This window comes from Mesoplodon densirostris, chromosome 1 (genome assembly GCF_025265405.1).
Source record: "Mesoplodon densirostris isolate mMesDen1 chromosome 1, mMesDen1 primary haplotype, whole genome shotgun sequence".
NCBI lineage: Eukaryota > Metazoa > Chordata > Mammalia > Artiodactyla > Ziphiidae > Mesoplodon > Mesoplodon densirostris.
The window spans coordinates 171,892,065-171,904,463 of record NC_082661.1 but is presented as its reverse complement, the minus strand read 5'-3'; the positions used below and the strand labels follow the sequence as shown (position 1 = coordinate 171,904,463).

At 51.3% G+C, this 12,399-nt stretch overlaps 1 protein-coding gene across 1 annotated transcript in view; it reads left to right on the top strand.

Annotated features, from left to right (window-relative positions):
• RPS24 (ribosomal protein S24) overlaps positions 1–12,399 on the top strand; it is a 452,664-nt gene that overhangs the window by 109,108 nt on the left and 331,157 nt on the right. The window lies entirely within an intron of this gene.

Below are 12,399 nucleotides of genomic sequence, written 5' to 3'. Positions count from 1 at the left end.
TGCTCATGTAACATCTATTTTGTATGTTACTACTCAGATCTTTGACTGTGTGTCTTGTGATTAGGAAACAAATAAGAAGTGTTCATTCCAGCATCAGTACCTACTCTCTCAGGCTCTCCTGATGCTTCACAAGGCTTCCACCACTCTTGTCCTGGCAGTTTTTCCACTTCCCCTCACATGTACTAGTATGTGTACATACCAGCATCTCTTTAGTCAACAGCAACTCCACCTACCCAAGGGCAATGCCCATGAAAGCATCCCTCTCTCCCCCATACCTAGTCAATCACAACATACTCTTGGCTCTCTCCAAATCTTGAGTCAAGCTTCTTCTCTGTGGTCACGACCCTAGTCCCAGGCACCACCACTGCTCACCTGGGTCACTGCAATAGCCTTGTCACTGGTTTCCCTGTATCAACCTTTCCCACCACCCCCAATGGGTCTGTTCTCAATCCAGCGCCCAGAGGGTACATCTAAGACCTACATCAGCATATGTCACTTTTCTGCATAAAACTTTTATCTAAGTTTATCTAATCTGAGTGCAGTTGCACTCAGATTAAAATCAAAACCCCTTGCCATGGCTTATTCAGCTCTGCCTGATCTGGCTTCTGCCGACCTCTGATCTGGTTCCGTGCTGTGTACGCTTCCTTCCCACACTCTGCTCTCCCTGGACTGACCTTCTTTCAGTACTGTGCGTGTACCAGACTCCACCACAAGGCATCCCCTCGCCTTTCCCTCTCCCTGCAGCACCCTCCCTCCACCCTCCCTGATGACCTATTTCAATGGCTCCTTCCCTTTTAACTTCTCTCACAGCATCCAACACTTTCTTAGAGTATATTTCTATTTATAAGTGCATAAAAATGTTTTTTTAATAATTAATATTTATTTATTTATGGCTGAGTTGGGTCTTTGTTGCTGCACGTGGGCTTTCTCTAATTGCAGCGAGCGGGGGCTACTCTTCATTGCGGTGCGCGGGCTTCTCATTGCAATGGCTTCTCTTGTTGCGGAACATGGGCTCTAGGCGCACGGGCTTCAGTAGTTGTGGCTCGCGGGCTCTAGAGCGCAGGCTCAGTAGTGTGGCACGTGGGCTTAGTTGCTCCGTGGCATATGGGATCTTCCCAGACTAGGGCTCGAACCTGTGTCCCCTGCATTGGCAGGCGGATTCTTAACCACTGCGCCACCAGGGAAGTCCCCATAAGTGCATTTTTATGTGCTTTTACTATGTGATGACTGTCTCCTCCACTTGGCTGGGAGGTCTTGCAGGGAGCAAGTCTGCATTTACTGCTCTGTGTGGTGTCTCCAGCACTGGGCTCTCCGTAAATATTTGTCAAATGGCTGAATGACTGAACCTCAAGGGGAGCTTTGAGGGGGACTGACTCTTTGCTGTATGTATCCTTTGTCTTAGTGACCTTGGAGCATGAGGATATATTTTTCTATCTTACAATGTTGCATTTCCAAAATCAGGGTGGCTCTTATAATTGTCACATATGTTTAACGCAGCAGTATTTTTCCTTCAGAAAACTGCTAACTTGGTGATTCAGTCTTACAATGGTACACATTATGTCTGAAACTTGAAGTAATAGAAAAATCTTTGTGTTGTCCAATGGATGACATGTCTAACAGATGAGGGCATCTGGCCCTCGGTTTCTAGAAGCCTTCCTGTTGTCTCTCAGCCGTAACATGGGCTTTGTGACCTCGCCTGTGCTGTGTTCATCAAATATTTAGTATTTATATTGCTCATATATATGAGCGGCTTCTCCTTAGCTCAGAGTGTAAGCTTCCTGAAGGCAGTCATGGCATTTTATACTTCACTGTTCAAGGACTCAGACTGGGTGCAGAAGAGAAGGGGAGGAGGGGAAAGGAGAGCGGAGGGGAGGGAAGAGAAGGGGAGCAGAGGTTAGGAGTGTCTAGTGGCTCAGCTGTGAGGCCTCTTGAACCACCCTGGCCTCATAGGCAAGTCTTGTCATGAGACCTCAGGAGTTCTAGGCTGGATCGCTCTGCTCTCACCCCAAGAACACCCTTGCTAGTGGGCCCTCTCTGGTGCGCCATGTGATTCTAATAATTAGGGTTTGCCTTGTTCATGAGACAAGCCCCACTGTTTTACTGACTTTGTCCCTCTAAGTCCAGGGCCCTATGCAGCAAACCTGAGCAGAAGCCTCACCTTGCCCTATTTGTCTCCCAGGGCTTACAGCCCAGCCTGGGCTACCAGCCTCCAGACCTCCATGCAGAAATGGCATGGTCTGGTGGCTGGGAACTCTGACTGGGCTCAGGCAAACTTAGGCTTCATCTCAGCTCTGCTTTGTGCTAGCCGTGTGATTCTGGGTGAGTTGGATTTTTTTTCCTCAGGTCCTCAGTTTCCTCATCTACAGAATGGGGATGATAATAATACCTAACTTATAGGTTAGTTATAAACAAAGGTTATGGTAAAAATACTGCCAACTTGTAGTGCATGAACACTGACCATCAGCCAGTGCTAGAGCAGGCTCAGGCACTAACCTTTAGTGGCATTGGGGTAGGGGCTGATGGCTAGGATGGAAGGAAGACACACAGGGGCCTTGGGACAGCAGCTATTTACCAAGCAAAATGAAGTTGATTTGATATTGTAACAACTCACATGCCATACAGGTGTGTGCTGCCCAGGTTGTCATGTAACAAACCTGAGGTGCCAGGTTTGGTGCCAGGTAGGGAGGAAGTGCTTGATTTAGGGTTGGAAATACCAGCAGTGTGCCAGTAAATGCTAGCGCTCACAGGCTTTTCAGGAAAAGAAAAAGAGCCCACACTTTTATTACTTGCCAAATTCCATGGTGTAAGTACCACCAACATGGTTAATTTCAAGAGAAGCACAGCAGCCACTATGATAGAGAATTTCCATCATACAGAAACAATAAATATAAATAAATTCAACAGTATAGATAATAGTAAGATATAGTAAAATAATTAGGAAGTAATAAGTTTTGAGTTCCTTTTACCTTTGTTCTTAATATAATTTATTTAATTATAGTTTATATAATTTGATTTTTACTAATGACTGTGTTTAGCAACTACTGGTAGACGTCCTGAAAATTTAACAACTGCCTTTTGACAACAGTATAAGCCATATCAGCACCCCTTTGAAAGAGAATGGCTATGATGCCTGCCTCTCTATCTGCCAGAGCTCTTCCTAGTTCCCTACCTGAGACTTCTGGTCACCCTCTTGCCCATTACCTGTAGCGGGCCCTATCCGACACTCAGTGCTGGCCATCCTTACCTACTGCCACACTGGTAGCCCGGCTAAGTATGTGCCCCCCACCCCAGGGGACATGCCTGGTCCCTGGTACCTTCCTCTTTCCCTCTGTCCACCCCACCACTTCCTTGCCTCCCAGCTTCCCTCCTGGGCCAGACCCTGATGGGACAGTGTTAACTGGGGGAGGAGAAGACAGTGTGTTCTGGGGTAGAAAGCAGAGAAATGCTCTATTTCTTCTCAGGGTTAGAGTGAACCAGCTATGAAGGAGGGCTTGGCTCACAGTTGCCAGTTTGCCTGCTCCCCTCAACACCTGACTGCTATCCTTGGTGCTTGGCAAATGAATCTCCCAAATGCACAGAAATCTTTCCTGCCAAATTCAGTCCTCCAACCGGCGATAAATGCTCACCACTGGTTTGTGCAAGCAAAAACAGAGCACAAACCCAGCAGCACGAGCTGTGGTATCAGGATGGGGAATTTACAGCTCCTTGAAACCCTGCAGGTCTGCACTTCACAACATTATCAAATGAATTAAAGGAGAAATAGATGCTGCCAAGGAAGCGTGCCCTGCTTGGTTCCAGACTTTGTCAATAGGCAGATCTGTCATCAATCCTTTATCTCAGGGAAAGCTGCTTGAAAGAGTCAGTTGTCTGAGGGGCTGGTTCAGGAAGAGGGAACATTGTCAGCAGACAAGCCTCTCCCTTGTTTTATGTCTCCAGGATGGAGAGGAAGAGGATGAGAAGAGGAAAGCTAGATTTGGAAGACAGTGGAAAGAACCAAGACTTTGGCGGCAAACTGACTTTGTTCAAATTTAGGGTCCATCAGTTTCTAATTGTGTGACCTTGACCAAGTAGGTCCCATTTCTGAGCCTCAGTTTCCTCATCTATTAAAATAGGAATAGTGGTATTGTAACGACTGCTGCTGGTGTTTGTTTTTTTGTTTGGTGGTACGCGGGCCTCTCACCGCTGCAGCCTCTCCCACTGCGGAGCACAGGCTCTGGATGCACAGGCTCAGTGGCCATGGCTCACGGGTCCAGCCGCTCCGCGGCATGTGGGATCTTCCCAGACCAGGGCACAAACCCGTGTCCCCTATATCGGCAGGCGGACTCTCAACCACTGCGCCACCAGGGAAGCCCACTGCTGGTGTTTTGTCCGTATCTCTTGGCAGTGACCATCCCTGTGCACTCTGACCTGGCTGCATCTGATGCAAGCACCTGGGAGTATCTGTCTAAGGAATTGATTTGAGTGTACACCTGGCACAGGCCAGATGTAGTAGGTGTTAATTTGCTGGTTGCAGCCCTCAACCCACGACTGGTGGGAGTTGAGGATAAATCCCCTAGCTCCCTGGCCCCTCAGCGGGACGACTGTGTTGTGCTCTGTCAAATGCAGCCTCACTTGCCCACAGGAATGGTGTGCTCCATAGCATGCCCTCTGTTGACTTCTGTCCCTTATTTGTTTCTCTTTCCCTTTCCCAAACTGGTGCTTCCTGAGATTACATCCCAAAGAAACTGCTTGGCTTGAATCCTTGTCTCAGGGACTCCTGAGGGGAATCCAACCTAAGACAGATATCTCTATCACAGGATCATTTTGAGTGTTGAATGAGCAGACACTAAATATGCTGGGTGAAAAACAAAGTGCACAGTGAGAGTACCTAGTAGGGACTGAGCTGAATAGATGCTGGTCTCCTGTCCCTCTCTTTATCTTCCTGTCTCTTCCCCAGGAAGCATCTGACCCAGTGAATACCTCTTTTCTCAGACTGTCTTGCTGTTTGCCTGGCAGCCATTTGAGTCACCAGCAAGCGAGGGAGCGGGCGAGTGGCTATCTGCAAGGCTGTCTCCCCGACGCTGGGTATCCTGAGCCTGGAGTTGTGTGAAATTCCCCGTCCGTGGGGTACAAGTGGAGCCTCTGGGATTTCTTTTGGGGCTAAATAGACTCAAGGATTAATTAGCTAATGCCTGTGGAGTGCCTCGGAAATGTCAAGTGCTGAGTGTGAAGTGGCATCACTTGAGACGGTTTCCCCTCCTAAGCCCTCCATGAAAGAGGTCGATTACCACACGTGGAGGAGCTGTTGCTAAGTCTCCAGTTGGGGCTCTTAGCCAGGCAAATATTGACAGTCTCCATCTGGCGCTCAGGGCCTTGCAGGTCCCCAGAGACTAGAGCTCACATCCCGGCTCCAGGCCCAGTGGACAGGGGTATGGGGAGTGTTGGTGGGACGATGGCTCCCGCATGATGCCCCCTTGGGAATTCCACTGCCCAGTATCCCCCAGCTGCAGACCCCTTCTTCTGGGACCCTCCAACTGACACAGCCAAGCCAAGCCCTGAGATTGCTCATTGGTCTTTGACTAATCCTCTGTCCAGAGCATGGGTCTGAAACCATCCTCTTCTCCCCCAAACCTGTTCTTCCTCCTTCTTCTGAGGGTGACACCATCATCCTCCTTGACACTGCAGGCATCTTTGATCGTTATTCCCAAGGTCCAACCACTACCAAGCTATTTGGATTCTTTCTTTATAGCATTTATGACATCTGTCTTCTCTTCTCCATCCCATCATACCTGTCCTGGCTCAGGCTGTCATCCTCTTCCCTGGCCTATTGTTTTCGTCTTCTGGCCACTCTCCTAGCCTCCAGTATGCTCTCCGTGTAGCTAGTGGAGTCTCGTTCTGAAACCCAGTTCTGATGGAATCTTTCCTTCGATGAACATTCACTGGCTCCCTATTGCTTACAGAATAAAATGCAATCCCTTCTGTTTGCCTAGGGTCCATCCTGATTGGGCCCTAATCGACCTCTCTCATTTTTTTTTTTTTGAACTCTCCTTCCGTGTTCTCACTGCTCCAGCCAGCCTGAGCGACCCTGGAGTTGGAGACCACTCACCCAATGGACTGTCCAAGCCCTTCCACTTTCTGCATACCACCCCCTATCTTGGCTCCCACTGGTGCCTTTTTTTTTTTTTTTTTTTTTTTGGTGGGGAGGGGCACTCTTCCTCTACCTCCACATGTCTGTTTAGAGGACAGATCAAATATCACCCCCTTCTCCTCTCACCTCCCATGGCAGTCAGATCCTTGTCCTACAGAGGCCTTTTGATTTTGTATTTCAGTGGTGAGTAGGGAGTCGGCCTCATGCCTCATATTAATGCTGTGTCTGGTGAAGACGTTGCTGACAGCATGTCTGGTGCTGTAACATAGTCTTCCCACTATCAACAGAGAGGATGGTTGCTTTTAGCCCCAGATTGCCTGCTCCCTGGTTATTATCTAACTGAACATGTGTATGAGTCTGTCTTTCCTCCTGACCCTCAAGGAGCTCCTTGTGCCTAATACTTTTCCTCACGGCCAGCAAACATTAGTTGTTCAATACTTGTTGAAATAATATGAACTTGTGGCTTCAGAGACCATGAGGTATGTTATTAAGATGTGGCATCTCTTCCTCAGGATGTATTTTTATATGCTGAGTTGATGGGACATCACAGCCAGTTTGGGATTCCCTGGGCAGAGGTCTGCTTGAAATTCTCCTACAGTCCCTTTCAGGTCCTGGGGTTCTCATGTGGCGTTGCTTGGAGGTGCCCCCTGCTGGGAGGGGGGCTTGCATCAGGAAGGTGGGATTCAGAGACTAAGGCCCTGAAGTGCAGGGAGCCAGTGTCTGGATGGGCACGTAGGAGCTCAGGTGGTGGAATCATTTCCTTGGCTACACAGAGGTGTGGGTGCTGGGAATCTAGGTGCATCGTCTGGTCCTACTGGGGTGGGTGGCAGGGGCAGTGACGTGGTGAGATTTAGTAGGCTCCATAGGAGTATTTCCCTCACTTCTGGGAAGGGGCCAGTCTGGAGTTAGCTTGGATGTTAGATGTCAGGAGATCTGAAGGTATTGGGCCCAGTTTGGTTTCTCTTCTCCACTCTTCTCTTTTTTCTTAAAACATAAAGGGGTATCCTTGCCCAGTATAATTCGTCCAGTCCCAGGAATACCGCATTGCTCAGCTCCAGGGTTCTATATGATGCTGGCTCTGGAGTTCAGATACCCAGTAGCCCTGTCAGGTCCTGACTTTACAATTTGAAAGCCTGTCAAGCAGATAAGTCCCTGATAGGGACTTTGTTTGAGCTGCTAGTGTTTGCAAGAAGTGGAGCTAACATTTAAAAATTGTGAGACTTTGCATAAAAGTTTACATTTCTGGTTTCTTTTAAAAAAATTGGAAGACTTCATAAGACTGAGCTCTTTTCCCTATAAGGCAGCTCCAAGCTAAAGCCAAGCAGTGACTGCTGCTCTAGACAGGGCAGGTGGGCACCCGTGTGCCCTGGGTGTCACCTGACTTGCTTCACTCATTGACTGCCCTGGCCTGTGGCCTGGCCTTAAGGTCACAGTCCAGGAGAATATCATTGATAAAGTGGAAGACCCTTTGTCATCAGTCAATAAGTGAGGCCAGAACGAAGCCATCGAGCTGTGTGAATCCGAATCATAGGATGTTGGAGGTGGAAAAGCCCTTCTGGAACTTTGTTCCCATTTCTCTTATTTGCAGACACAGACCTGGAACTCAGAGCTGGGAAGGGACTTGCCAAGGCCACCTAGTGAGTTGATGGCAAAACTGAGACCAAATTCCAGGTCTCCTTACCCACAACCAGGAGTCTTTCCCCGTTTGGGAGTGCTCTTGTCTCCCCTTTTCTTTGTGCCCCTCATTTCATGGCTATCAGCTCCATTGCAGACCTGTGTAGGAACCAAGGGAAGCTTGTGATGGGGAGGGCCGGGGAATAAAGGGTAGGGAGGCCCCAGGCTGCTGGGGATAAGGCGGAATGCAGGGGTGTTCAAAAGCCACTGGGGGGCTTCCCTGGCGGTGCGGTGGTTGGGAGTCCGCCTGCCGATGCAGGGGGCGTGGGTTCGTGCCCTGGTCCGGGAGGATCCTACATGCCGCGGAGCGGCTGGGCCTGTGAGCCGTGGCCGCTGAGCCTGTGCGTCCGGAGCCTGTGCTCCGCAGCGGGAGAGGCCACAACAGTGAGAGGCCCGTGTACCGCAGGAAAAAAAAAAAAAAAAAAAAAGCCACTGGGCACTGAGCGAGTTAAGCCGTGCCTGTCTCCGTGCCCGGGTACTCTTTATGTGTCGCATAATGCCACTGTTCAGCCAGAGCCAAGGGCCAGAATGAGCACTGTCTTTGCAGGTAGGCAGCCAGTGCCAGCTTGGCAGAAAGAGAGGGAGCAGGAGAGGCTGGAATATTCCAGCTTGAAAACAGCAGCTGTGTAATAAAGCCAGGCTGGTTCAACTCTGGGCCCTGCTGTCCCTTCTCCCCGCCTCAGAGTAGCAGCATGAATCAGTTCACTGCGGCAATGGTCCAGGCGATGTGACTTGCATCCCCATAAGCTACCTGATTGCGGTCCCTGGATGCATGAGGCGCCGGATGTGCCTGGAATACCAAACTGCTTGGCTCAGCTCCACAGCTGCCAGTAACGAAGATCACCGGCCCCGCCTGGCCCCATGGACAGAGCCAGGCATCCTTCAAGGCCACTACTGGCCTTTTATCTTGCCCGGGGCTCTGGGACAGTCACTGAGATTCTGGGGCTGCTTTTGACAGGGGGCCACCAGCCTGTCTCAGAGATGCCCTGACAAGCCCCTTCGGCCCCGGGCAGACAAAGGCTTGAAAGGAGAAGGATTGCACACGGTCCAGACGCTGCTGTTTCTAATACATTATTTTGACACACAATTAACTGCAAATTTGCTCTAAGCAAGAGCTCGGGCCTTTGCAGGGTCTGCACTGCACAGTTCAGGCAGAATTTGGTCTAGTGCAAACCTTGCCCATCCCTACGGGCCAGGGGTCGCCTGCTACCCACGATGATGCCACCCCTCTCGGGGCTGGGTGTGGGCACCCCGTCAGAAAGCATGCACCAGCTTCCCCAGGCCCTCACACGGGGCAGGGAAACCACAGCACAGGGGAGGTGGGGGAGAGCCTACATGAAATCTTCCAGCAGAGCAGCTGAACAACAACCCTTCCTAAAACGGTGGCGCTTATCGTCTGCTGACAAAAGGCTGATTTGAGCTCTCCCCAGACGTGGGATGAAGCCAATGCATTGCCTTTTATCTCTCAGTTGCTTTGAGAGGGGAGACAACCGGCACCCAGCGTGGTGGGAAGCCCCGGAGAAGGCGCTCTCGAATGAAAGGCATAATCTCTGGCTCCCTAAACCAGGAGGCTTTAATCACCCACCCACCCCCACCCGCCGGCTCCCCCCACTCCAATCCTGGAGGCATCTGAATGGGAGCGGGAGCTCGAAGGAGAGGCTCCTGCGCTGTACAATGCCACACAATATTACTTCTCCCCAGGAGCCCAGAGGAGGCCACGGGCATACGGTGTCTTACTTTGAAACCAATCCTCCAATCAGCTATTTAACAAGAAATATAATCTCATTGAACACCGCGAGCTGTCGGCCTTAGACGCTTCCATTTACAAGGCACTTGAAAAAGGTCCCCAAGCCCCCAGTTTATCAGGACAGCCAGCTTTTAGGACTATTTACTGGGGGAAAGAGAGGTGCCAGAGAGGGAAAAAGGAGAATTGAAGTTGGCTGTTAGAAATCAGCTGCTCAGGGGGTGGACCCACACCCCGGCACTGGGGGCTTCCATGGTGCGGGTGGGAGAGTCTTTGTGTTCTCGGAAGACCACCTTAGAGCCAGGGCGATGCTCGGTTAGGTTGTTGTGGGTGGAGGAGAAGGGAGTGTGGGGTGGTGACCACCGTGCCCCGGGGGGCTTCCTGGCAGCCCAAAGCCTTGCCCGTCTCTCTTTTGGAAACATCTTTTCGAGCCCCTGCTAAGTTCATCGCTCCAGCAGTATTCGTTAAAGGCGGAGTGGTTGTTAAGACCCAGTGGAAAAAATTTCCCTCATAAGAACGGGCCCAGCAAGGAGGGCGGGCATGGTTTGACCAAGACCTGTGCTTGAGCTCACCAGTTCTGCCTCCAGGACCAGCTGTGTTTCTGAGCTTCCCGCCTTGGCTCCTCATGGGTTCTGGTAGGGGGAGGCTGGAGAGCCTGTGACTGTGGTTAGCCGCGTGGGTCCTGGACTTGATGGCCTCAGTGGGAATCCTGGTTCTGCCAATTACTAACTTTCTAATCTGCGTGTGACTTACTATCCCAGAGCCTCAGGTTTCCTCCTCTGCCCATTAACCCATCCAAGTGGGTTGTAAGGGCTGGCTGAGATAGTGCCTGGTGGGGCAACTGTGCCCCACGCAGGATGGCTATTATTATATTGTAATGGGTTGCCCCATCTCCACGCACGGCTTGTCAGACACTACCCACTGCTCTGGTTCTGGTGTGTCACTTCTGGTCAGTGGGTCCAGCCCACCTTGCCTCACTCTGTTCTGCCCTGTCCTGCCCCACTTCATCTGTCCTGGGAGGGGCCAGGAAGGGGAGTGTCAGTTTGAGCTAGAAGACTGCCTGGAGGAGGTGTGGGTTGAACTGGGCCTGAAGGGTGGGAAGGACTTGGAGATGGGAGGAACAAGGAGCATAGAGAAAAGGCTTGGGGGTAAGAATGAGTGAGAGGGAGGGTCAGGAAGCCAGCCTGTGGGGAGGGGAGGGGGACGTGCTGGGGAAAGGGGGAGAGAAGGGTGGGAGGTGATGGAAGGCGGCCACTCCTTTCTTCGTTGCTTTTCACCATGTGGGCATCATTGCTCATCAAAGGATGAGTTCGCCTTAGAGGGGACCAGAATTGAGAGGGTTCTCTGGGTGAGCCACGCTGAGCCCAGGAGCATGAGTCCCTGTCGGTCATGAGCAGGCATGGTCCTGACTGTGTGCAGAGAGGAGCCTTAAAGCCCTGCAGGGACCCTGGCAGGGCCAACACCCCCAGTCTAGAGTGAGGAAACCCAGGCCCAGAGAGGGCAAGGCACTTATTCAGGGTCACACAGCAAGTCAGCAGTAGGGCAGGATAGAGGCCTAGAGTGCCTCATACCTGTTTCTTTTCCATTGTTTTTAATTAAATAAATAAATAAATAAATAAATAAATAATTAATGGCTGCGTTGGGTCTTTGCTGCTGCGCGTGGGTTTTCTCCAGCTGCGGCGAGCGGGGGCTACTCTTGGTTGCGGTGCATGGGCTTCTCATTGCCGTGGCTTCCCTTGTTGTGGAGCACAGGCTCTAGGGACTGGGGCTTCAGTAGTTGCAGCATGTGGGCTCAGTAGTTGTAGCTCGTAGGCTCTAGAGCACAGGCTCAGTAGTTGTGGCGCATGGGCCTAGTTGCTCTGTGGCGTGTGGGATCTTCCCAGACCAGGGATCGAATCTGTGTCCCCTGCATTGGCAGGCGGATTCTCAACCACTGTGACACCAGGGAAGTCCTCTTTCCCGTTATTAAAGCTAGCTTTGATTGAGCACCTACCGTGTGCCAGGTACTGTTCTAGTTCTTTGTGTGTATTTCCACATTTAACCCTACTACAGCCCTATCAAGTAGGGATTATTATTATTATCATCTCTATTTTGGAGGTGAAGAAGCCGAGGTCACCTAGCCAGGAAGAGGGGCCTAGGTGTCTGGCATCGGAGCTTCCTTCTGCCTTCTTGCCTTTGAGGGCACCCGGCCCAGCTCCTTTCTCCTTTACAGAAGGAAAGCGTCCTTGTTGGAGCCAGAGCAGAGGAAAGGAGGTCTTAGCTTCATTTGGTATTCCCTCCCTCCTCAGCAAAGCACCTAAGTGCCTTCTGCACTCCTGGAACATCAGGGAACATCAGCAAGGAAGGCGAGGAAGTCCCCAGACCCACACCCTGCCCTGCGGGAAGGGCCAGCTCACTCTGCTGACTTCCATTAAACATTTGACACATCACAGAGCTGCTGAAAGCCATCCATCACAGCCATCCCCCTCTGCCTGCCTTCCTGACCTGCTCCCAGAGAGGGGCCTCAGGCTGTACTGCCTGCATGTGGGAAGTGGAGCGAGGGAGAGGGGACACGGCCATGGCCAGGTGCCCGTGGCCACCCGTTCCCCTTACAGGGGCCCTAGGAGGAGCTTCAGGGTTGGCTGAGCCTTGATCATAACAAGAGCACCATTTGTTGAATGCTCAGTGTGCCAGGCAGACCTGAGCGCCTTATGTAGTTTATCTCCCTGAACTCCCCCATCACCAACAGGTACAGTTATTATTGCCCTTTGATAGATGCGGAGCCTGACATTGGAAGGTTTGGTCACTGTGAGGGTGCTGGAGCCACACTCGGCCCAGGTGTGCACGTCCGGGACCTCCCCTCCCCCCTTCTCTA